The sequence below is a fragment of the Ursus arctos genome, unplaced genomic scaffold (assembly GCF_023065955.2).
Source record: "Ursus arctos isolate Adak ecotype North America unplaced genomic scaffold, UrsArc2.0 scaffold_9, whole genome shotgun sequence".
NCBI lineage: Eukaryota > Metazoa > Chordata > Mammalia > Carnivora > Ursidae > Ursus > Ursus arctos.
The window spans coordinates 20,596,502-20,621,870 of NW_026623111.1; the positions used below are offsets into that span (position 1 = coordinate 20,596,502).

Sequence of the window (25,369 nt, forward strand, 5' to 3'; positions counted from 1 at the left end):
CCTCAATATCACAAAAGACATGCAGGAAAAGCCCACAGAGAATATCATTCTCAATGGGGAAAAACTGAGAGCTTTTCTCCTAAGGTCAGGAGCACAGCAGGGATGTCCACTATCACCATTGTTGTTTAACATAGTACCAGAAGTCCTAGCCCCAGCAATCAGACAACAAAAAGAAATAAAAGACATCTGAATCGGCAAAGAAGAAGTCAAACACTCACTCTTCACTGATGACATGGCACTCTATGTGGGAAACCCAAAAGACTCCACCCCAAAATCACTAGAACTCATACAGCAATTCAGCAACATGGCAGAATATAAAATCAATGCACAGAAAACAGTTGCATTTCTATACACAAATGATGAGACAGAAGAAAGAGAAATTAAGGATCTATCCCATTTACAATTGCACCAAAAACTATAAGGTACCTAGGAATAAACCTAACCAAAAAGGTAAAGGATCTGTACTCTTAAAAACTATGGAACATTCATGAAAGAAATTGAAGACACAAAGAGTTGGAAAAACATTCCATGCTCATGGATTGGAAGAATAAATGTTCTTAAAATGTCCATGCTGTCTGGGGCAACCTACACATTCAATGCAATCCCTATCAAAATACCATCAACATTTTTCACAGAGCTGGAACAAATAATCCTAAAATTTGTGTGGAACCAGAAAAGATTCCGAATACTCAAAGGAATGTGGAAAAAGGAAACCAAAGCTGGCAGCATCACAATCCTGGACTTCGAGCTATATTACAAAGCTGTAATCATCAAGACAATATGGTACTAGCGCAAAAACAGACATGTAGATCAATGGAACAGGATAGAGAACCTAGAAATGGACCCTCAGCTCTATGGTCAACTAATCAACAAAGCTGGAGAGAATATCCAATGGAAAGAAGACAGTCTCTTCAAGAAATGTTATTGGGAAAAATTGGACAGCCACATGCAGAAGAATGAAACTGGATCATTTTCTTACACCATACACAAAAATAGACTCAAAATGGATGAAAGACCTAAATGTGAGACAGTAATCCATCAGAATCCTAGAGGAGAACATAGGCAACAACCTTTTTGACCTTGGCCAACCTCCTTGCTAGACACGTCTCCAAAGGCAAGGGAAATAAAGGCAAAAATGAACTATTGGGATTTCATCAAGATAAAAGCTTTTGTGCAGCAAAGGAAACAGTCGACAAAACCAAAAGACAACCAACAGAATGGGAGAAGATATTTGCAAATGTCTTATTAGATAAAGGATTTGTATCCAAAATCTATAAAGAACTTATCAAGCTCAAAACCCAAAGAATAAATAATCAAGCGAAGAAATGGGCAGAAGACATGAACAGACATTTCTCCAAAGAAGACATACAAATGGCCAACAGACACATGAAAAATTGCTCAACATCACTTGACATCAGGGAAATACAAATGAAAACTAGAATGAAATAACACTTCCATGGATCAGAGTGGATAAAATTAACAAGTCTGGAAATGACAGATGTTGGCAAGGATCTGGAGAAAGGGGAACCCTCTTAACACTCTTGGTGGGAATGTGAGCTCATGTAGCCATTCCGGAAAACAGTATGGAGGTTCCTCAAAAAGTTGAAAATAGAGCTACCCTACAATCCAGCAATTGAACTAGTAGGTATTTACCTCAAAGATACAAATGTAGTGATCCGAAGGGGCACCTGCACCCCAATGTTTATAGCAACAATGTCCACAATAGCCAAACTATGGTAAGATCCCAGATTTCCGTTGACAGATGAATGGATAAAGAAGATGTGGTATATATATACATTAGAATACTACTCAGCCATCAAAAAATGAAATCTTGCCATTTGCAGTGATGTGGATGGAACTAGAGGGTATTATGCTAAGTGAAATAGGTCAATCAGAGAAAGACAATTATCTTATAATCTCACTGATATGTGGAATTTAAGAGACAAAACAGAAGATCATAGGAGAAGAGAGGAAAATAAAACAAGATGAAATCAGAGAGGGAGACAAGCCATAAAAGTCTTTTAATCATAGGAAACAAACCGAGAGTTGCTGGAGAGGAGGAGGGTGGTGGGATGGAGTAACTGAGTGATGGACTTGAAGGAGGTCATGTAATGTAATGAGCACTGGGTATTATAAGACTGATGAATCCCTGATCTCTACCTCTGAAACTAATAATATATTATGTTAATTAATTGAATTTAAATAAGAAAAAAGAAAAAATCCCTCAAGACATGGCTATTACTGTTTTGTAGCATCAATAGTCCGTATTTACTCATTTTTAACCACATTTTTATACTTTTTTTGCTCATCATTTACTTCTACATTTCCATATTTACTTTGGGATTATTTTTCTTCTACAATAAGAACTCTTCTTAGTATGTTTTTTGTGCAAATTACCTGGCATGAATTCCTCAGTTTTATTTGTCTGGTGTCTCTATTTCATCTTCATTTTTGAAGGACTTTTTTAATGCATATAGATTTCAAAGTTGGCAGTAATTTTTTTTTTCCACCATGCTGAGACACTTTATTGTCTTTGGCTTTTTTGTTTTGTGTTTTGAAGTCAGACCTTAGTCTTTTTGTTGTCTACTGAATCTATGCTGCCCACCTTTACCCTGGCTGCTTTTAATATTTTCTTTCTGTCTTCGGTGTTTAGTAGTTTTGTTAAGATGTGTCTTGGTGTGTTGTTAGTATTTGTTTTATTTATTATTTGTTGTTTGTATTGTATTGTTGTTTGTATTATTGTTTTTGTTTGTATTATTATTATTTTATTTATTCTGGTTTGAGTTTGTAGAGCTTCTTGAATCTGGGGTTGATATCTTTTACCAGTTTTGGAAAATTCTTGGCCATTAATTGTTCCAGTATTTAGTCTGCCACATTTTTTTCTCTCCTCTCTTTCTGAGGAGAAAGTCCAATTTATACATGTTAGACTTTCCCTGAATCCCATTTATCTCCAGTAATTTTTTCCTTTTTTTCCATTATTTTTTTTCTCTGTGCTGATATCAATATAGATATTTCTTTTGACCTTCCAATTCACTAATCCTGTTTTAGGCTATTTCATATCTCCTGGTAAATCCAGCTGATGAGTTCTTATTCACATAGTGTATTTTACAGTTCAAAAATTTCCAGATGATTCTTTTTTGTTGATTCCAGTTGTCAGGTAAAATTATCCACTTTTTATCTATTTCGCCCATTTTTTCTTCTTTTTTCAAAAAACATGTAAGTCATAATTATTTTAGAGTCCTTGTTAGTTAACACCAATATCTGGATCACATGTAGATCTGTGTCTGTGGTGTTATTTTCTTTTGTTTATCTGATTTTTCCTATCAGCATGACTAGTAAATTTTTATTTGTTGCTAGACATTGTGTGTGAAAAACTGTAAAGCCTGTAGATGATATCTTACTTTATTGAGGGTTCCCTCTCCACTGGGTAGATAGTCTTGTGACTGGTTACTGTAATCCAATTAGGGAATGTTCTGGATTGAGGCTGAGTTTTAGCCCCTTTGGTTTAATCTTCCTCTGGTTCTTCCCTGGCTCTCCAAGGTTTTCAACTAAGAATTTGATGTATTCTAGAGGTCCTCTCCCTCTTGGGTCCCAAACTCTAATATTTTTCTTGTCAGACTGCTAAAAAGACATTTTCAGAGGTTTCCTTCTTAGATTTTTAGCTTTCCACTCCACAGAATCCTAATATTAAAATAATTTGAGGACAAAACCAGCCATGTGCTTAAGATCTCCAAGTGTCTGCCAAAGCTCTCCTTATTTCTCTGTCCACTGTTGGTAGCCCTGCTTTGTGCTGGGTTTGTATTGATTCTCAGCCTCTTGTCTGTGCTCAGAATAATGATCCCAGGGAAAACATGGCTATAGACACCAGTTCATCTAACAAGATTTTTCCCTTTCTGTTACTGTAGTTCTTGTTCTCTCAGCAAATCTCTTCCTCCTTCAGATAGTTGATTCCTCTCACCCTGCCCCCCTCCCCCCTGGCTTTGCTAGTTCTCTGCAGGGGTGCTGATCAGCCACCAGTTCTTGCAACTTGGAAATGTAATTCCCATTTTGTGAAGACTGAAAAAGATAATATGCCTGGCACATTGTAAGTGCTTAGTAAATGAAAGCCTGGGTATTCCTTAAAAGTCCAAACAAGATTGCTTAAAACCCTTAAGGCTTCTTATGGCCCTTAGAAAAATGGTTAAAATCCTTGATCATGTCTACGAAGCTTGGTGGTACTGTTCTTCACTCTGCTCTTTCAGCCAAGACCATTTAAGCTCTGTAGGTCTTCTATACCCTCCCAGTTTAATGGCCCGTGGTACCTGGAACTTTCTTTTTTGTAGTATTTATCATACCTGTATTTATTTTTTAAATGTCTGCTCTCACCATTAAAATATGTTTCATGAAAGCAGGAAGAGAGTAGGTCTTCATTGTTCTGCTGTATTTTACACCTACTGAAATGACTGGCATGAGCCAGGTGCTCAACATGTACTTATTAAGTGGAATAAATCCAGATTCTTCTTCTTTAATGTTGATTATAATGATATATATGGAGTATCTACTATATGCCAGATACTTTACTAGGTGACAAAAGACTACTGAAAGCATCCTTACCCATATGGAATTCAAAGTCTTATGTGGGACTCTGCTTTTCTTTGAAAAGTTTTTTTATTTTAAGTATTTCTTTTTTTCAAACTTGAGATCTAATAAGTTAATAGCTGTTTCTCAATTTATAAGAAACCTTAAAGTTCCAGAAAATAAGCAGCAATGACAAAACTTTTTGTTTTTAAAGCTTTTTGTATGTATTTCAGAATTGCAAGTAAAGATAAAAAACCTGTGTATAACATAACCTTATTTGGAGATTACTGCCCTGAGGAAGTATTTTTGTTGCTTTCTATTTTGAACTCCACTTATATTAATTAAATATGATTATTTATTTGATTATTCAACAAGTATTTATTGAAAGTTTAGTATATGTCAGGCACAATCCTACTCCCAGAGGATACAATAGTGAATAAAATAAAGTTCTGCCATCATGGAGAGGTGATAGTATTACAAATAAATACAGGCTCACAATACCTTATCTAAAATCTGGGGGCCAGGTGTGTTTTATAATTCAGATTTTTTTCAAATTTTGGAAGGGTAATTCAGGCATATTTTATGTTATTTAATATCCATACTATGGTCTTGTAGCACCTTATAATTATACAAATTAATATTTTTGCAATAAAATGTATGAATTTTCACACTAAGTGTGATAAATAAGGACTGTAAATAGTCTCATCAATTCAGGTCAGATCAGATTTTGCCACCAAATGAGTTCAAGTCAGGACCAATTATACCACCAATTCAGTTATGAAAAAACTTTGGTTTTCAAGGAATTTCAAGTGAAGGATAATGTATCTGCAATATAACATCAGTTAATTGCTTTGATATAATAAGAAAGAAACAAGAAAAGCAGGATAAGGAGATGATTACATGGGAACTCAACTTGTATTTGGCTTGTTCTTAAGATACGTAAAGTAAAAGATCTATAATATTATAGATTGATACTTTAAAAGAATGTAATTATAGATCTTTAATATTAATACAACCTTGACCCTGAAAAAATGTGTTAACAACTTTGCCTTAGCTAATATCCGTTACTGCAGATTTAATAGAAATAAGCTAACTTTTGGGGCGCCTGGGTGGCACAGCGGTTAAGCGTCTGCCTTCGGCTCAGGGCGTGATCCCGGCGTTATGGGATCGAGCCCCACATCAGGCTCCTCCGCTATAAGCCTGCTTCTTCCTTTCCCACTCCTGCTGCTTGTGTTCCCTCTCTCGCTGGCTGTCTCTATCTCTGTCAAATAAATAAATAAAATCTTAAAAAAAGAAAAAAGAAATAAGCTAACTCTTAAAAGGCAATTCTACAATCAGTTTTAGTAACATACTTTTAAACCACTGGTTATTTATTTGTTACATGCCTTTACAATTTTAATCATGGGGGCATTTTCGTGCCACCAGCATTTTTCTGTACTGTCTTCATTTTGTTTTTTGGGGTATATTCTGGAAAGTGCTAGAGCAGTATTGGTTCAACGTAATTAGAAAAATAAAATCATGCAGTATATTTTAAAGAGAAATATAAGTGATTTTTAGACTTTCCCCCCAGCTAATATTAACACTTCTTTTTTGATACTATAATTAAACTGTACTTTAATATGTCCTTTGTAGATTAAAATTTAATTATCAAGATCTTAGTGTGATAACGTGGAAATTTGTGTTTCTGGAAAGGGATGATATTTTTTGATTTCTGAGGTTTCTTGAGTTACTTTGTTATGAAGTTGACCTACATCTTAAAATCAAATTTGCTCACTCATCCTCTAGACACTAGCATGATAACCTAATCTAAATTTGATGTTTAGCACAAAGATCAACATTGTTATTTTGTATCATTCATTATTTGTATTTAAAATGGATGTTGTGTAAAACCTCAAATGTTATTTCCATTCCATTAAGTATTTAATAAGTCTTGTTGCTCTGATTGTTATTATAAATAATAGAATTGTGAAATGAAGGAAACTGAAAGAAGATAGGCTTTGGAGTGAGAAGGAATAGTATAATTGATAGGACATGTTATAAGTCTAGAACCCTAGAGCATCTCAATGCTAGTGTCCCTTACTAAAAAACTTATGAAATTATATGTCAAATGTTGTTTTTATTCATCATTATTCATCAGAATTTAGAGATCATAAAAAGAGAAGAAACTGACATTCATTTATCATTCATTTTAAGGAAATGAAAATTTAATGGATTTACATAAATTTTAATTAAATATATTTTCTGTAAGATGTAGATAGAACATGTATATTTTTTTAAAGGTTTTATTTATTTATTTGAAAGAGAGAGAGAGAGCACAAGCAGAGGGTAGGGGCAGAGGGAGAGGGAGAAGCAGGCTCCCCCCTGAGCAGGGAGCCCAATGCAGGGCTGGATCCCAGGACCCTGGGATCATGATCTGAGCTAAAGGCAGATGCTTAACCGATTGAGCCACCCAGGTACCCCAGAACATATATTGGTATTGAAAGGCCTATGCCATGAGTAGAACTTAACCATCTTCTGTCTTTTCTTTCTCTCTAGGGTAGGATTTGGCATATACATGGTTAAGCTTCAGATTGGACTACTGTAGTTGATATATAAATTAATAATTCAGGGACTCTGATTCTGTTTGGTACGAAGCAAGGACTGGTGTAATTCTTACCCATATCTGTCTTGGCTATTGTTGTGTTCTTTAACCCTGGAAAGTAAGACAATTGTAGGAGTGCTGACAATACTGACTCCCTCTTTGGCCCTTCATTTTGTTCATGTTCACTGGATGACCTTTCTTGGAGCTATGCATTCCTGGCTCCTTGGAGATTAATATACATAACTTAGAAATGCCCACCAAGGTTAGGATGGGGGGGCTTGCTTTGACCTCCCATGAATCCATTAAAGATAACATAGTCTTTCTCCTTCCTGATGCACTGGTGGTATCACAAGATCTAATTAAAGGTTAGCTGTTAATTAGGTGCATGCAAAGCCTTTGAGGTGCATGCAGACCCTTTGATCTCGCTACAGTGCCCTTCTGCACATCCTGTCACACTATAAAATCTGTGGACTAAGGTCTAGACTTTGTGGAGAATAGCTATACAGTGCCTGAATCATCATCTGCCTGATCCACCCCTGTCAGTAAGTTACCTGGTAAAACTCTATGTAATGTGTATGGAGTTCCATTTTCTGGTCTCAAAGTGCCTTCTTTCTCTCTTTTATTGATTGATTGATTGATTGATTTCGTATCAATTTTTCATTTACCTTTTAGTTAATTAACATATAGTATAATATTGGTTTCGGGAATAGAATTTAGTGATTCATCATTTACATATAACACCCAGTGCTCATCACAATAAGTGCCATCCTTTATACCCATCACCCATTTGGCCCATCCCCAATCCATCTCCCCTCCAGCAACTCTCAGTTTTCTAAAGTTAAAAGTCTCTTATGGTTTGCCTTCCTTCCTGCCTTTTTTTTTTCCATCCCCTCTGTTCCTCTGTTTTGTTTATTAAATTCCACATATGAATGAAATCATATGGTATTTGTCTTTTTCTGACTGACTCATTTTACTTAGCATTATACACTCTAGCTCCATCTACATTATTGCAAATGGCAAAATTTCATTCTTTTTGATGGCTGAGTAGTATTCCATTGAGATTTTATATATATATATATACACACACATATACATAAATGTATTATATATATAAATGTATTGATATATATTGATATATATTGAGATATATATATATTGAGATTATATATATACACACACACATATATATATATACACACACCACATCTTCTTTATCCATTAATCAATCAATGGACATTTGGGCTCTTTCCATATTTTGGCTATTGATAATGCTGCTATAAACGATGGGGTTTGTATCCTTTAGGTAAATACCTTGTATCAGAATTCCTGGATTGTAGGGTAGCTTTATTTTTAACTTTTTAAGGAACCTCCATACTCTTTTTCCAGAGGGGTTGCACCATCAAAGTGCCTTCTCAATTTGGGGGATACTTTACTGTCTCTCCCCTACCTTCTAACAACAGTGTAAAAATGAATTATTATGTATAGCATTTCAAAATAAGAAACCTCTTTTCTCCATAGAATGTATGTACTGGGTAGGCCTGGGTAAGATAACTATTAAAATATGGGTTTGCTTTGAATAAGTAAGTATATCTCTTTGCATTTTATTTTAGCACTGAGTTGCTTAGAGAAGGTCATATAGGGTTTTTGAATTAGGTAAGGCCAAGCTGAAACAAGAGAGAAAGATTGATTACTAAATGTGAACTGAAGACTGGCTCAGGCATAAAGTATATTATGAAAGGAGGCTAAGAAGTAAAGATATGGAATAAGGGGGATAAGACAGACAGTGCTGGCAGAAAAGTGGGTCATCTTTGGGATGTCAGCAAAAGAAAAACAGTGAGGAATCTATCTTCAGGTGAGAGAAACCAGAGCAGGGTTTGAATTATACAACACAGATTGAGTGTAAGGCATGGCCAGCTTGCACAGAGCCAAAATTTCCAATTTGTAACTAAAACTCATTCCTGGCTACAATGTATGTCCACCGGGACTACTTGGATTACAGAAACAGATATGATCTACAATTTCATAAAGAATCAAAAATATTAGGAAGGAATGGAGATACCCAGTTCAGCATGTTTTAATTGAGCCTCTCTTCTTTGGTGGGGATGGGAGAAATTAGACGATGTCCAAAACAGTGATGTTAGTGAGAAGGATGTTTGTGGATTGATGCAGGAAAGAGCATTTATTTATCACACTTTTTTTCTTAGCTTTCTTTTTTTTTTTTAAAGTAATCTCTCCACCTAATGTGGGGCTCGAACTTACGACCCCAGGATCAAGAGTCACATGCTCTACCAACTGAGCCAGCTAGGCATCCCGGCTTTTTATGTCCCTCAATACATTATGAGTTCCTCAAGAGTGAGGGAGAATCATGTCTTGTCTTTATTTTTATGTTCAGCAACTGACACATAGGAAGTATTCAATTAATTATTGAAAGAAGAATGTAAATTGATAGGCATATACTAGGATATATATATACTGAAAGGACACAGATGGGAGTAGAGAAGACTTGGCTAGCACTCAAGGTGGGAAGATTGGAATGAATTCCCAAGATAGGAACAGCAAGAAGGTTAAGTGGAAGGTTTCTGTTGTAGGGCACTTCTAAAGAGTGAAGGAGTTCAGAACAAGTCTCCCCAAAATGTGCCACTTTGGTATGTGGATTGTTTTGAGCTGAAGGCAATCGAGATCCTGCAGGCTCAAAAGAAACTTTTGCATTTAACCACCTAGAAGAATCTAAATTGGGTGTTTCCCAGAATAAGAATTATTACCAGAGATAAATTTTATCTGAGTGACCCATCTGTATGGCAGGGCAAATATCTAATTATGAAACATCTGCTCTTCTTACTGCTCTGTGAATTACCTTCCTTCCCTTCGAAGCCCCAGGTTTCTACCCCATTCTTTAGCTCAGGATGGCGCATATACCTCATTTTACCTTCCTATTTTGAACCTCTTATGTATGTGGGATTCGCATATGTATGAAATTAGATTTGATTTTCTCCTGTTAATCTGTTTCATGTCAATTTAATTCTTAGACCAGCTGGAAGAATCTCTGAAGGCTAGAGAAAAATTTTTCCTTCCCAACAAAAGATAAGATTATATAGGTTGGATAGGACTAGGTTTTTAGAAGATCATAAATTCCAGAATGAATTTGCTTTTATTCTGTATGTACTGAAGGGGTCATTGAAGTATTTCGAGGAGGGTGAAGACATGAAGGATTTTTTAAAGAATATTAATCTGGCACTGGTGAGTTCAAGAGATAGGAATAGGAGAGGGTGTTAAAGCTTCATTTTCCACTTTATTCTTTCCTACATTCTCTTGGAACTTTTGCTGTTCCACAAAGTGACAGTGCACAAGAACATCCCCATGCCTTTGCTCGGTCTGCTTACATAGCCCATAGTCTTTTGTTCCCCTTTTCCAGTTCTTCAATTAGAATTAATTGTTCCTGTCTCTAAGGATGATACCTTTGTTGTAATGTATTTTTTTCTTATGGTAGCATTAGTTTTTTTTTTTTTTAATTGGGTATCTTCATGTCTGAACTAAAAATTCCAGAAAACAAGGGCAATCATCTTGTGTTTCCCATGGGGTTTTGCAGGTGTAGGTCTAAGGAATCTTTAGTGCAAATGCATTCATTGTGAACATGTTTATGAAGTACTTACTATGTGATAGCTATTGTGCTGATTCTTGGGGTACAGAGATGAAAGACATTTAGATTCTAGAAAACTTGAATTCACCACTGTGAACTTGATGGTTCCTCAATACTTAAAGACTTTTCTGATGATATTTATGTGATGTTAAAGAGTGTTACTTTTTGATCTTGTTTAACAAAATGTGTCCACTGCATCACTTAATAAAGTCAAAATGATCAGTGCATAATGTTATGAAATCATATATAGGTAGAAGATTGATTCAAAGTGCAAGGCAGAGCGATACATATTTATGTAATAAAGCATGAAAACTACTGAGGTTCAGATTCCACACTGCAACTAATTTTTAGGAAACTACTAGTCAAATTTTGGTATACTATCACAGGAAAATATCTACAATATCTGAAAAGGATATGAAAATACCCTTCCCTTTTCCAGTTACATATCTGTGTGACACTGATCTGTTTCATATACATCAATCAAAATGACATAGTGCCACAGATGGAATATCACAAGAGATTGAAGGGTCCAACTGTCTTCAGTTAAGCCAAACATCAGAGATTTGCAGAAATGTAAAACAATGCCTCATTTTCTCACCCCAATTTTTGTATCTAAAAATATAGTTCTTTCAAACAAAAATATTTAGGCTAATATATAATGGGTTATAGTGTTATTTTTAAACAAGTTAATATTTTTATTGTAAAATATGCATAAAATTGACCATTTTTACCATTTTTAAGTGTACATTTTAAGTGGCATTAAGTACATTCACATTGTTGTGCAACCATAAATAACCATCCATCTGCAGTACTTTTTCATCCCCAAATAGAACTTTGTACCCATTAAATACTAACTCTCCATTCCCATCTTCCCCATAGCCCCTTGCAACCAGCATTCTACTTTCTGTCTCTATGAATTTGACTGTTCTATGTACCTCATATATGTGAATTCATACAGTATTTGTCTTTTTGTGACAGGCTTATTTGACTTAGCATATTGTTCTCAAAGTTCATCCATGTTGTAGATATGTCAGGTTTTTCTTCCTTTTTAAGGGCTGAGTAGTATTTCATTGTGTGTACATATCACATTTTGCTTATCCATTCGTCTGTGGACACTTAGGTTGCTTCCACATTTTACTTATTGTGAATAATGCTGCTATGAGGATGAGTGTACAACTACATGTTCAAGTATGTACCCAGAATTGAAATTGCTGGATCATGAGGTAATTCAGTTTCTAATTTTGGGGGAGGAAATTCCATACTAATAAACAAATAAGGGTTGTTTTTTTTTTCTGTTCTAATTTCTAATGCTGTAAATATCAGTAGATGTAATCCACATAAAGAAAGTACTCTTAGATCCTCAATTTTTAAGAGAGTGAGGGTCCTGAGGGTTAAAAGTTTGAGAATCAGTGGTCTAGTGAAATGAGTGAAGTAGAGAGATCAGTTAGGAAGTCACTATCGTAGTGGACAAGTTGCACTGGACTTTGCTCATAGAATGGGCAGGGTGGTAAGAAGAATGTGTCATATGAAAAGAACTTGGAGAACCTGGAAATATATGTGACCTTGAGAAAAGAAGCTTTTAGGGAAGACTCAGTAGCTTTCTTTGAATATTTAAAGGTCTCCTATAGAAAAGGGATTAGGTTTATATTTTGTGACATTGTGTGTGTGTGGGGGGGGATTGTGATGGTGGCAGATGGTATGAGGAATCAATTTTAGCTCATAATAAAGAATTTTCTAATGTAATAATTCTAAGATGAAATTGGCTAAGGTACGGATGTAGTGAGTTTAGAGTTTCGTTGTTGTCGTCTCCCTCCTCCCCCTCCTCCTCCTCCTCCTCTTCTTCTTCTTCTCTTCTTCTTCTTCTTCTTCTTCTTCTTCTTCTTCTTCTTCTTCTTCTTCTGTTTGGTTTCAGAAGTAGAATTTAGTGATTCATCACTTACATATAATACCCAGTGCTCACCATAACATGTGCTCTCCTTAATGTCCATCACTCATTTAGCCCATCCCCCACCCACCTCTCCTCCAGCAACCCTCAATTTGTTCTCAGTAAAGAGTCTCTTATGGTTTGCCTTCCTCTGTTTTTATCTTATTTTATTTTTCTTTCCCTTCCCCTATGTTCACCTGTTTTGTTTCTTAAATTCTGCATATGAGTGAAATCATATTGTATTTGTATTTCTCTTACTGCTTATTTCGCTTAGTATTTTGCTTAGCATAATACACTCTAGTTGCATTCAAATTATCGCAAATGGCAAGATTTCATTCTTTTTGATGGCTGAATAATATTCCATTGTGTATATCTATACCACATCTTCTTTATCCATTCATCAGTCAATGGACATTTGGGCTCTTTCCATAATTTGGCTATTGCTGATAATGCTGCTATAAATATCGGGATGCATGTGCCCCTTTGAATCAGTATTTTTGTATTCTTTGGATAAATATGTAGTAGTGCAGTTTCTGGGCCATTGGGTAGCTCTATTTTTAACTTTTTGAGGAACATCCATACTCTTTTCCAGAGTGGCTGCACTAGCTTTCATTCCCACCAACAATGTAAGAGGGTTCCCTTTCTCTGCTTCCTTGCCAACATCTGTTATTTCCTGTGTTGTTAATTTTAGCCATTCTGACAGGTGTGAGGTGGTATCTTATTGTGGTTTTGATTTGTATTTCCCTGATGATGAGTGATAAGCATTTTTTCATGTGTCTGTTAGCCATTTGTTTGTCTTCTTTGAAGAAATGTCTGTTCACGTTGTCTGCCCATTTCTTAACTGTATTACTTATTTTTTACATGTTGAGTTTGATAAGTTCTTTATAGATTTTGGATACTAGCCCTTTATTCTATGTCATGTTCAAATAGGTTTTTATCTTGATGAAGTCCTAATAGTTTATTTTTGCTTTTGTTTCCCTTGCCTCTGGAGACACATGTAGTAAGAAGTTGCTACAGCCAAGGTCGAAGAAGTTACTGTCCGTGTTCTCCTCTAGGATTTTGGTGGTTTCCGTCTCACATTTAGCTCTTTCATCCATTTTGAGTCTATTTTTGTGTATGGTGTAAGAAAGTGGTCCAGTTTCATTCTTCTGCTTGTCACTGTCCAGTTTTTCCAACACCATTTTTTGAAGAGACTGTCTTTTTTCCATTGGATATTCTTTCCTGCTTTGGAAGATTAGTTGACCATAGAGTTGTGCATTACCATTTCTGGATTCTCTATTCTGTTCCATTGATCTGGATGTTTGTTTTTGTGCTAGTACCATACTGTCTTGATGATTACAGCTTTGTAGTATAGCTTGAAGTCTAGGATTGTGATGCTGCCAGTTTTGGTTTTCTTTTTCCACATTCCTTTGACCATTCGGAGTCTTTTCTGGTTCCAAACAAGTTTTAGAATTATTTGTTCTAGCTCTGTAAAAAATACTGGTGTTATTTTGATAGGGATTGCATTGAATGTGTAGATTGCTTTGGGTAGTATAGACATTTTAACAATATTTGTTCTTTAACCCATGAGCATGGAATGTTTTTCTGTTTCTTCATATCTTCTTCATTTTCTTTCATAATTGTTCTATAGTTTTCAGAGTAGAGATCTTTTACTTCTTTGGTTAGGTTTATTCTTAGGTATCTTATGGGTTTTGGTGAAATTGTAAATGGTATTGATTCTTTGGTTTCTCTTTCTGCTGCTTCATTATTGGTGCATAGAAATGCAACAGATTTCTGTACATTGATTTTATATCCTATGACTGCTGAATTCCTGCATGAGTTCTAGCAGTTTTTTGGTGGAGTTACTCAGGATTTCTACGTTGATTATAACGTCGTCTGCAAAGAGTAAAAGTTTGACTTCTTCCTTGATGATTGGATGCCTTATATTTCTTTTTGTTGTCTGATTGCTGAGGCTAGGACTTCTAGTACTATGTTGAACAACAGTGGTGAGAATGGACATCCCTGTCGTGTTCCTGACCTTCAGGGAAAAGCTCTCCTTTTGTCCGCATTGAGGACAATATTAGCTGTGTGTCTTTCATATATGGGCTTTGTGATGTTGAGGTATCTTCCTTCTATCCCTACTTTCTTGATGGTTTTTATCAAGAAAGGGTGCTGTATTTTGCCAAACGTGTTTTCTGCATCTTTTGAGAGGATCATGTGGTTCTTATCCTTCCTTTTATTAAGGTGGTGTATCACATTAATTGATTTGCAAATATTGAACCACCCCTGCAGCCCAGGAGTACATCCCACTTGATCATGGTGAATAATCCTGTTAATGTACTGTTGGATTTGATTAGCTAGTATCTTGTTGAGAATTTTTGCATCCTTTTTCTTCAGGGATATTGGTCTATAATTCTCCTTTTTTAGTGGGGTCTTTGTCTGGTTTGGGGGTCAAGGTAATGCTGGCCTCATAGAATGAGTTTGGAAGTTTCCTTCCTTTTCTTTTCTTTTCTTTTCTTTTCTTTTCTTTTCTTCTTTCTTTTTTTAAAATAGCTTCAGAAGAAAAGGTATTAATTCTTCTTTAACTGTTTGGTAGAATTCCCCTGGGAAGCCATCCGGCCCTGGACTCTTGTTTGTTGGGAGATCTTTTATTACTGATTCAATTACTTTTCTGGTTATGGATCTGTTCAGGTTTTCTATTTCTTCCTGCTTCAGTTTTGTAGTTTATCCAAATAATTTATCCATTTCTTCCAAATTGTGCAATTTGTTTGCATATAATTGCTCATAATTTTCTCTTATAATTGTTTGTATTTCTTTGCTATTCGTTGTGATCTCTCCTCTTTCATTTATGATTTTATTTATTTGGGTTCTTTCTCTTTTCTTTTTATAAGTCTGGCTAGGGATTTGTTAGTTTTGTGAATTCTTCAAAGAACCAGCTCCTAGTTACGTCAGTCTGTTCTCATTTTTTAAAAATTTCTGTATCATTTATTTCTGTTCTAGTCTTAATGATTGCCTTCTGCTGGTTTTAGGCTTTATTTGCTGTTCTATTTCCAACTCCTTTAGATGTGAGGTTAGGTTGTGTATTTGAGACTTTTCTTGCTTCTTGGGGAAGGCCTGTATTGCTGTATACTTACCTCTTATGACTGCCTTTGCAGCATTCCAAAGGTTTTGGACTGTCATGTTTTCATTTTCATTTGCTTCCACGTATTTTTTTTTCTTTTTTAATTTCCTGGTTAACCCATTCATTCTTTAATAGGATGTTCTTTGACCTCCGTGTATTTGTGGTCTTTTGAAATTTTCTATGACTTCAGGTTTTATAGCACTGTGGTCTGAAAATATGCATGGTATAATCTCAATCTTTTTGTACTGGTTGAGGTCCGATTTGTGACCCAATATGTGATCTATTCTGGAGGTTGTTACATGTGCACTCGAAAAGAATGTGGATTCTGCTGCTTTAGGATGAAATACTCTGAATATATCTGTTAAGTCCATCTGGTCCAGTGTGTCATTCAAAGCCATTGTTTCCTTATCAATCTTCTGCTTAGATGATTTATCCATTGCTGTGAGTGGGGTGTTAAAGTCCCTTACTATTATTGTATTATTATCAATGTGTTTCTTTGAGTTTGTTGTTAATTGATTTATATATTTGGTTGCTCCCATGTTGGGGACATAAATATTTACAATTTTTGTTAGATTTTCTTGTTGAATAGACCTCTTTATTATGATATAGTGCCCTTCTTCATCTCTTATTACAGTCTTTTTTTTTTTAAATCTAGTTTGTCTGCTGTAAATAAAAGCTGGCTACTCCAGCTTTCTTTTGATGTCCTTTAGCATGATAGATGGTTCTCTACCCCTCACTTTTCAATCTGGAGGTATCTTTGCATCTAAAATGAGTCTTTTGTAACCAGCATATTGATAAGTCTTGTTTTTTATCCATTCTGACACTCCATGTTCTTTGATTGGAGCATTTAGTTCATTTACATTCAAAATAATTATTGACAGATATGAATTTAGTGCCATTGTATTACCTATAAAGTCACTGTTCGTGTAGATTGCCTGTGTTCCTTTCTTGTCTCTGTTGCTTTTGGCCTCTCTTTCCTACTTGGAGGGTCCCATTTAATATTTCTTGCAAAGCTGGTTTAGTGTTCATGAACTCCTTTAGTTTTTGCTTGTCTTGGAAATTCTTTATCTCTCTTTCCATTCTGAATGACAGCCTTGCTAGATATAGTATTCTTGGCTGTATATTTTTCCCATTTAGCGCATTGAATATATCATGCCACTTTTTTCTGGCCTGCCAAGTTTCTGTGGACAGATCTGCTGCTAACCTTATGTGTCTACCCTTGTAGGTTAAGGACCTTTTGTCCCTCGCTGCTTTCAGAATTCTCTCTTTGTCTTTGTATTTTGCAAGTTTCACTATGGTATGTCTTGGTGTTGACCTGTTTTTGTTGATTTTGAGGGGGGTTCTCTGTGCCTCCTGGACTTGAATACTTGTTCCCTTTCCCAAATTGGAAGTTCTATAATTTGTTCAAATAAACCTTCTGCCCCTTTTCCCCAGTCTTCTTCTGGGACTTCTGTGATATGGGTATTATTGTGCTTTGTGGAATCGCTGAGTTCCCTAAGTCTGCATTAATGATCTAATTGTTTTCTTTCCCTCTTCTTTTCAACTCATTATTTTCCATAATTTTATCTTCTGTATCACCTGTTCATTCCTCTGCTTCTTCCATCCTTGTAATTATATCTAGTTGGTTTTACATCTCAGTTATAGTATTTTTTAGTTCAGCTTGACTAATTTTTAGGTCTTTTATCTCCTCAGCAGGGGTTTCTCTGGTGTCTTTTATGCTTCTTTCAAGCCCGGCTAGTATTCTTATTGGTGTTGTTCTAAATTCTTATTCAGGTTTATTGCTTATATCTGTTTTGAGAAAATCTCTGGCTGTGATTTCTTCTTGATCTTTCCTTTGGGGAGAATTCCTCTTTTTTGTCATTATGTCTGGGTTTCTGTCTTTTGCATGTTATGAAAGCTTGGTATGTTTCCTGCTCCTGAGAGTAATCCTATATAAGAAGGGGGTCATACACTGTCCAGGGCCTGGCACTTCAGGAAGTGTTTCCGTAAGCACTCTGCTATTGTGTTTTGGCTGCTCTTTCCCACAGGTCAGTTCTCTGTAGAGTTCCTCCTTGCTTGCTGTGGGGAGTGTTTGGAACTTTAACTAGGTGTGCTTTGATTTGTTTGTTAAGACAAGCCTGAAACAAACAAAAAACCCCGATCCAAGAAAAGAGAAAAGGAAAAGGAACAAAAAAGCAAACAAACAGACAAAATACTATAAGCCTGATTCCAAAGAAAAAGAAAGAAGGAAAAAAGAATAGGAAAAAAACAGCCTGATCCAAAAAAATGAGAAAAGGAAAGAAACAAACATACAAACAAACGAACAGAAAACTATAAGCCTGATTCCAAATTAAAAAGAAAATTGAAAAAAAAAGCTTGGTCCTATTTCCACCAGAACTGAAACTGATGCTTTAGAGCATTCTATGGTCATTCAATTTGGTACTTGCAGAGGGCCTGTGTTGGTTCTCTGGGAAGAGGCCCGCTGCACTGGCTCACAGTCATATCTGCCCTAGTAGATACCCCTGTCAGGCACAGGGAAGTGGGGTTTGTTGTAAGCAACTCCAGCCTCCACGGGGGGGCACTGTGTTTCTCTTGGAAGTCTTACGGTGCTGGGGTGGTGGTGGAGTGGAGTGTGGTGGGGAAGATGGAGTCACCCTGCTCTTTCTTCCCCCAGGGAGGGGAACTCAGGGGTGCCATTGTTCAGAAGGCCCTTATAGAAGAACTAACAATCTCCCCTCCTGTGTCCCAGGCTTCTGTCAGATTCCTGCCCTCAATCTCTCTGTGCCCAAGCCATTGTTCTCCGGTGTTGTGTCTTTGGAGTGGGGCTGGGATTCAAAACTCCAAATCTTAAAGGACCTAGCAAGACATGGACCCACTCCCCTGCCTTGGAGGAGAGCCTCACAGCTCTGTGCCTGGCACCTTTCTGTCTCAGAAAAGTAGTTGCAGGGCCGCACAGGTGCCTGCAGTCTATGGTGAAGGACAGCAAAAAGCTGTCATCAGGTTATCTGCCCTCCAAGTGAGCCTCTGTCCCAGGCTGTTGAACAGCCACTCAGTGCCTCCTGGTAGGCCTTTTGTCCTTGAAGAGGCAGCGTACCCTCTTCCAAATGTACTCCAGGAAGGGGTATGTTCTCTCCCAGTGCGACTCAGGGGATCCCAACACATTTGCAGGAACTCTACCCTCTGCTCTCTCCCTGACTCCTCCCCATGTAAAGGGCTCCCTTCCCTCCACAGCACCATGGATTTTCTCTCCCCCAGTTCATGTCTCTGAAACTTGCATCTCCCTCTAATTGTGCAGATTGTTTTCTTAATCTTCAGTTCAATTTCCTAGTTGTTCAAAATGATTCGATGTTGGTCTAGCTGTGTTTGAGGGACAAGGCAAGCCCAGGGTCTCCCCATTACTTGGCCATCTTAACTCTCACCCTAGTTTAGAGTTTCTAAGGTAGAGTTTCTAAGCTAGAAAACCACTTGGAGAGGGGAGTTTTATTAAATGATTAGTTGACCCAGAAGAACTCTGTAGCTTCTTTTAATCCTGAAATTCTGTGATTCTTCAGACACAGGAAGGCGAAGTTCAGGATTTGCATGATGGAATAGTGAGAAGTGGGGAGGATGGGTCCTCTTTAAAGGGAGTTAAAAGATACTTGGAACCCCCTTTTTAGGCCTTGCTATGCCCTGGTTTGTACTTCATGGAGTATTTAGTCTCAGGTTACCTCCCATCTTCTTGGACTCAACCACAACATCAGCCACTTTGCTTCTCCAGTTTTCTTTACTTGACAGGTTTAGAAATATAAGATTGCCAGTGGCTAATGCTTTGGATTAAGATTATTCTGGTGGACGTAGAAAGAAACTGAATTTGTGTGTGTGTGTGTGTGTGTGTGTGTGTCAGGGGCAGTGAGGGCAGAGACTGTCATGTGTTTTTAGAGTGCAGAATGGTGGAGGACATCAGAAATGTCAACATAAATAAATGGGTGAAGAATATATGTAGGGTAATGTACACTTTTGCTGGAATATATATATATATATATATATATATATATATTCACTTTTTTAAAGATTTATTTATTTGATATATATAGAGAGAGTGACTGGACGCAAAGGAGTGGCAGGCAGAGGGAGAAGGAGAAGCAGGTTCCCCACTGAGCAGAGAGCCCAACGTGGGGCTCAATCCCAGGACTCTGGGATCATGACCTGAGCCGAAGGTAGACACTTAACTGACGGAGCCACCCAGGTGCCTCTGGATTATATTTTTTATCATATTGTTACCAGCTCTTATAGTGAGTTGGAGGTGTTTTGTTTAAAGAAAGGGTTAAATTTTGTTGTAGATTTCTAAAAAACTTCTACCTCCAGGCACTCCCTTCCTGCTAGTCTTTTACATTTAGTCCATTGTCATCTGGATACCTCATATTTTATAATACAACTTTAATTTACACTGGAATTCCCAACTAAAAATAACTTTGAAAATTTTTTTATTTAAGTCTCACAGTATCCTAGTTCAGGTATTACTTTCCCTATTAAATAAGGAACACTGAGATACAGAGAGGTTAAATGACTTGATCACGATAATAAATAAAGCTGAGAGATAATTCAAGGTCTTCTTATGCCCAATCCTATCCTCATTTAGTCCCAAATAGTTTTAAAATTGTGCTCTGTTATACCCAAGGACTCAGAAAATGTCCTATTTATTTTAAAATTCTTAATTTAAAAAATATATTAAGAAGTACCACTCTTCCAAATGCATTGTTGTTATATTAAATACTTCATAATCCACTGTGTGTTTCTAAATTAACTTGTCTCTAGATAAGTCCCAGGAAAAAAACCCTGTTCCTTTCATCATCTTCATATATTAGAGACACTTATAAATGTGTCATTGATGAGGAAGGATATAATTCTGCACTGGTCTTTCAAACTATTTGGGTTTGCACATGTGCGCCCATGGTTCATTGTGCAAGTGAGGATACTACTGCAGGGGGTAGGCAGAGCACAGGTGCATCTGCTCAACAGAAGCTCCCTTCATGGTGTACTGCAGCAATGTGGGACAAGTGAGCCAGTGACACATCATGTGGTAGTAATATCATGTTATGTGTAGTTCTAGCAGTCATAAGCATCAGAAGCTCTTTGTCTGATTTTGTATTTATGATAACTAATATCAGTAATTTTTTTTCTTTCTTAAGATTTAATTAATTAATTAATTAATTTAGAGAGCTAGTGGAAGGAGAAGAAGAGGGAAAGGGAGAGAAAGAATCTCAAATATACTCCAAGCTGAGTGCAGGGCCTGACACAGGGCTTAATCCCACAACCCTAAGATCATGACCTGGGCTGAAATCAAGAGTTGGACGCTTAGCCGACTGAGCCACCCAGGCGCCCCTTCAGTAATTTGTTTTCAAAATAAAAATTTCCAAGTACTCCTCTTTCGATTTCCCGCAGCAGTTTAATTTGGGAGTGCGCTGAGATTGCCAAGAAGGCTATTAAAAGTGCAACCACTTATCTCTGTGAGTCAAGATTTTTCTTTATGTTGAGCGACCAAAACAAAATACAAAAACAAATTGGATATTGAGGCTATATCATAATAAAGCTATGCATTTCTAATGTAATTATACCTTAGTCAATGAGAGAATACTCATTTTCATTGTCTACTAGTATCACTTTCAATGTGTCTTATAGAGTAGGGTTTTTTTTTATAGTAGGGTTTTTAGTTGGGTTCAGATTTCATTTGAAAAAAGTTTTATGCTGCTAAAACATGTTTGAAAATTGCCTTACCATGTTGTCCTGTCACTGGCCTGCTTTTGATTTTCAAATTTCTCAATTTCTTTTTTCTTTTTTCAAGAGAGTGTGAGTCAGGGGATGGGGCAGAAGGAAAGGGAGAGAGAGAATCTCAAGCAGGCTCCATGCTCAGTGCAGAGCCTGATGTGGGGCTCAAAATCATGACCCTGATATCATAATCTGAGTTGAAATCAAGAGTCAGATGCCCAACCAACTAAACCACCCAGGCGCCCCAAATTTCTCAAGATTTTTATAATTATGCTGATGATTAGGAATTTGGCTTGCCTTTGATTAAAAAATGTATCTAGGAGATCTAGCAACCTTAAAATATTGAAAATGTTTAGAAGGAATAGTCAATTTTTTATCTTGAAATTCTTTTAATTTTGCTACCTCAGAGTCATTTCCAAATACAGACATAGTAAAAGAATACCTATTTCCTTTTGCTTTGATACTTTGGAATAATGAGCAAGATTTCGCAGCTTTTAAAATCCTAACAATAACAGACTGGAAAACAGTCTCTTTAGTTAAAAATAACTTTTATAAAGTTCCTTATTTATCTGGGTGGAAATTGTATAAAAAGGGTAAAACATGGTTTGATCAATATAATTTTGTTAAGCAACAATTAATACTGAGTTAATATTTTAAATGCAAAAATGAAGTCGTTGTCCTTGCCTTTGAATTTAAAATCAAAAAGAAAAATAGGTGAGCTGAAAATTACAGTATAATCTGATGAGTGCTATAACAGAGAAACAAAGTAGGGAAGTGATAAGGAAGTGGTAGGGAAGTGGTAGGGACAAATTGAGAGAAGAGGTGGTATTTGAGGGATGTCTTGGGAGCTAGTAGGTATTTGCCGAGGTGGTGAGGGAGCACTTGCATCTGAAGAACAACATGAACAAAAGACGTGGAACCCTTAAAATATTTAACAGTTGGGGGATCAATGAATGTAATTCACTGTGACTAGAGAGTAGTGTGTCTTGGGGGGAGAAGGTGTGAGAAAGGAGGATTATTGTTAGCCTGGTGGAAGAGCAGCTGATGAATTTGGAGTGATAAGTTGGCCTACATAGTGAAGGGCCAAGTGTGCCTTGTTAAAAAGTTTAGATTTCTTGTTAATGCTATGGAGATTTGCAGTTAGGAAACTCCTAATGTTTTAGGAAGAAAATGCTAGAAGATGAATTAATAAAGGGAGAAATTGGTTCATTTAGTCAATAAACATTTATTGATCACCTACTATGTAAAAGTAACTATTCTAAGCACTTGGGCTATAACAGTGAACAGAAAGAGAAAGATATCTGTTTTAGTGGAGCTTATCACTTCTAATGCAGGATGATAGACAATATACCAATAAACATAGTAAATACATTAATCATATGGTATATAAGGAAGTAATAAATGCTAAGAAAGGAGAAAAAGTAGACTAAGGGAGTGTAAAAATGCCAGGTGGAGAGTACCTGCAATTTAAATAAAGTGGCAAGACGTATGGTTTAGAAGCTGTTACAGTGATCCAAATGAGAAATGATGAGGACTTAGGCTTAAGTGTGGGACTTTAGAATGGAGAGAAGGAATAAATTGGGAGACATATTTTTCTTTTTCTTTTTTGGTGCTTTTTATCGTAAAATAAAACACAGAAATTGTATAAAACAAACCTATAATGTAATCAATTATAAGATGACTGACCTTGTAAAAACTGCCCTGGTAAAAAAATGAAGCTTTGCCAGCCACACCAGAAACCCCTCCATTTGCCCCATCCCAATCACAAACACCACTCTCCCAAGCAACCTGATTTTTATGGTAATTACTTTCCTGCATTTTTTGATAGTTTTCTTAACCAAATGTATATTTCTCACATGAAGACACTATAACTCGGTCTTGCCAATTTAAGAAGTTTAAAAATTAAAAAATAATTTTTTTATTTTTTAATTTTTAATTTTAAATTCTTAAATTTTTAATTTTTAAATGTTTAATTTTAAAATTATTTTTTAATTTTTAAACTTTTTTTAAAGATTTAATTTATTTATCTATTTGAGATAGTGGGAGAGAGAGAGAGAATGAGCAGGAGTCGGGAAAGGAGCAGAGGGGAGGAAGAGGGAAGGGGAAAGAATCTCAAGCAGACTGAGTGTGGAGCCTGACACAATCCTACGACTCTGAGATCATGACTGAGCCAAACCAAGAGTCAGTTGCTTTACCGACTGAGCCACCTAGGCACCCCTAAAGAAGTTTTTTTGATATATCTTTTTAAATCTACAGGTTTTCTTTCCTTCCCTTTGTTTTCCTTATACTTTATGAGCTAAAGAACAGAGCCATTTTAGAATATCTCATGTCCTGGATTTTTTTGATTGCACCCTCATGGTGCAGCTTAACATGTTCCTCTGTCCTTTGTATGACTCGTAAATTGACAGCTGGACCAGGGGCTTGATCAGACTGAGGTGTCATCCCTTTGGGCATGACTATTGGCAGTGGAGTGTTCTTTCATTAAGAAGCACATAATATCTGGTTGTCTTTGGCATTGTTAACAGCTGTTTCTGCTCAATGCCTAGAATTCGTTATTTATTAGGGGCTGCAAGATGGTGATATTCTAATTATATCACATCTGTTTTAGTTATTAGCTGGAATACTTTTTATCAAGAGACAGTTCCCCTTATTTATTATTTGGTTACCCCGTGATGCAGTTTCTATAGGAAAGGCAAGAGGCATGCCTTTTCCCTTATTTACTGGTTTTCAAGGTAATACATTGGTTCTCTGTCATCCTCAGTTTTTATTTTTCTATCAGTATTTTCTCCTCAGTATGGCTTTGTCTGGAAAGGGGGCGCTAGTTTGTCAGTGGCAAGAACTCATAGGTGCTAGGCTGCCACAGTCTCTTCAGACCTCATCTGCTAGAAGCAGTTAGGGAAAACCTCTCTCAGTTCTAGCTCCTGTTCTAAAATTGGCTTTTCATGTGTTCCAGTGAAAACAGTGCTGGCTATTTTGGGGGTCCTCCTGTTTTCACATCCATCACATATCCCACTGCTTCCTTCTGCTTTTTCCTGCACAAATGCTAATATAATATAGGTCTGTGGCTGTTGGTTTGTCCCCAACTGTTTGTATTTTAAGTTTGTTATCACCAAGTTTTATAAATGTTTTCCAATGGATTTTGGTTTTCCTATTCAGTTGCTTGGTCTGTTTTTATGTGGAAATCAGGGAGATTAAAAAGCAAAACAAAAAACACCCAAACCAAAAGATAATTCACTGCCTCCAATGCCATCTTCCCAGAAAGGGATTGAATCTTTGAGGAGTTAGAGTGGAATTAAGAATAACTGAAGTTTCTGACTTAGAAGGTCTGATGCATGGTAATTTCATAGATGAGGATTAAAAAATAGAAGAGAAGGAACAAAGTATGAGTGGAAGATAAGATCAATTTTTGATTTCTTAGGTTTGAAATGCTTATCATGAGTTATCCTAATATTAATGCCTTCTTAAGGAATAGACTTTTGCAATTTGAGAGAAAGAGCTAGGTGATGAAAAATCAACACTTTGAAAATAATCAAAACCATTTTAAGTTGGAGAAATTATTACTTTTTGTTAAAATTACAGTGTGAAAAATGAGTAGAATAGAAAGCATGCAATTGAAGATGAAGGAGACACTAATAAGTATTTGTGAACTACTAGTTTTATGTGTTTTCCGTAAATATGCACAACAAATGAAGGTTTGCATTGAGCAGCAATCCGAAGAGGTAGACACTTTTCAAAGGGATACAACTGGGTTTTTGGTCATTAGGTATAAATGCTGCCATATGTGTTTGATATAATATTAAGAGAATGAATTTATAAAATCTGAGTATTTTTCCTACTAGAAATATA

General features: G+C 36.4%; 1 protein-coding gene across 4 annotated transcripts in view; it reads left to right on the top strand.

The window, feature by feature from the left end:
• Positions 1-25,369, top strand: part of TBC1D19 (TBC1 domain family member 19) — a 150,389-nt gene that overhangs the window by 11,601 nt on the left and 113,419 nt on the right. The gene's annotated exons all lie outside the window — the stretch shown is intronic.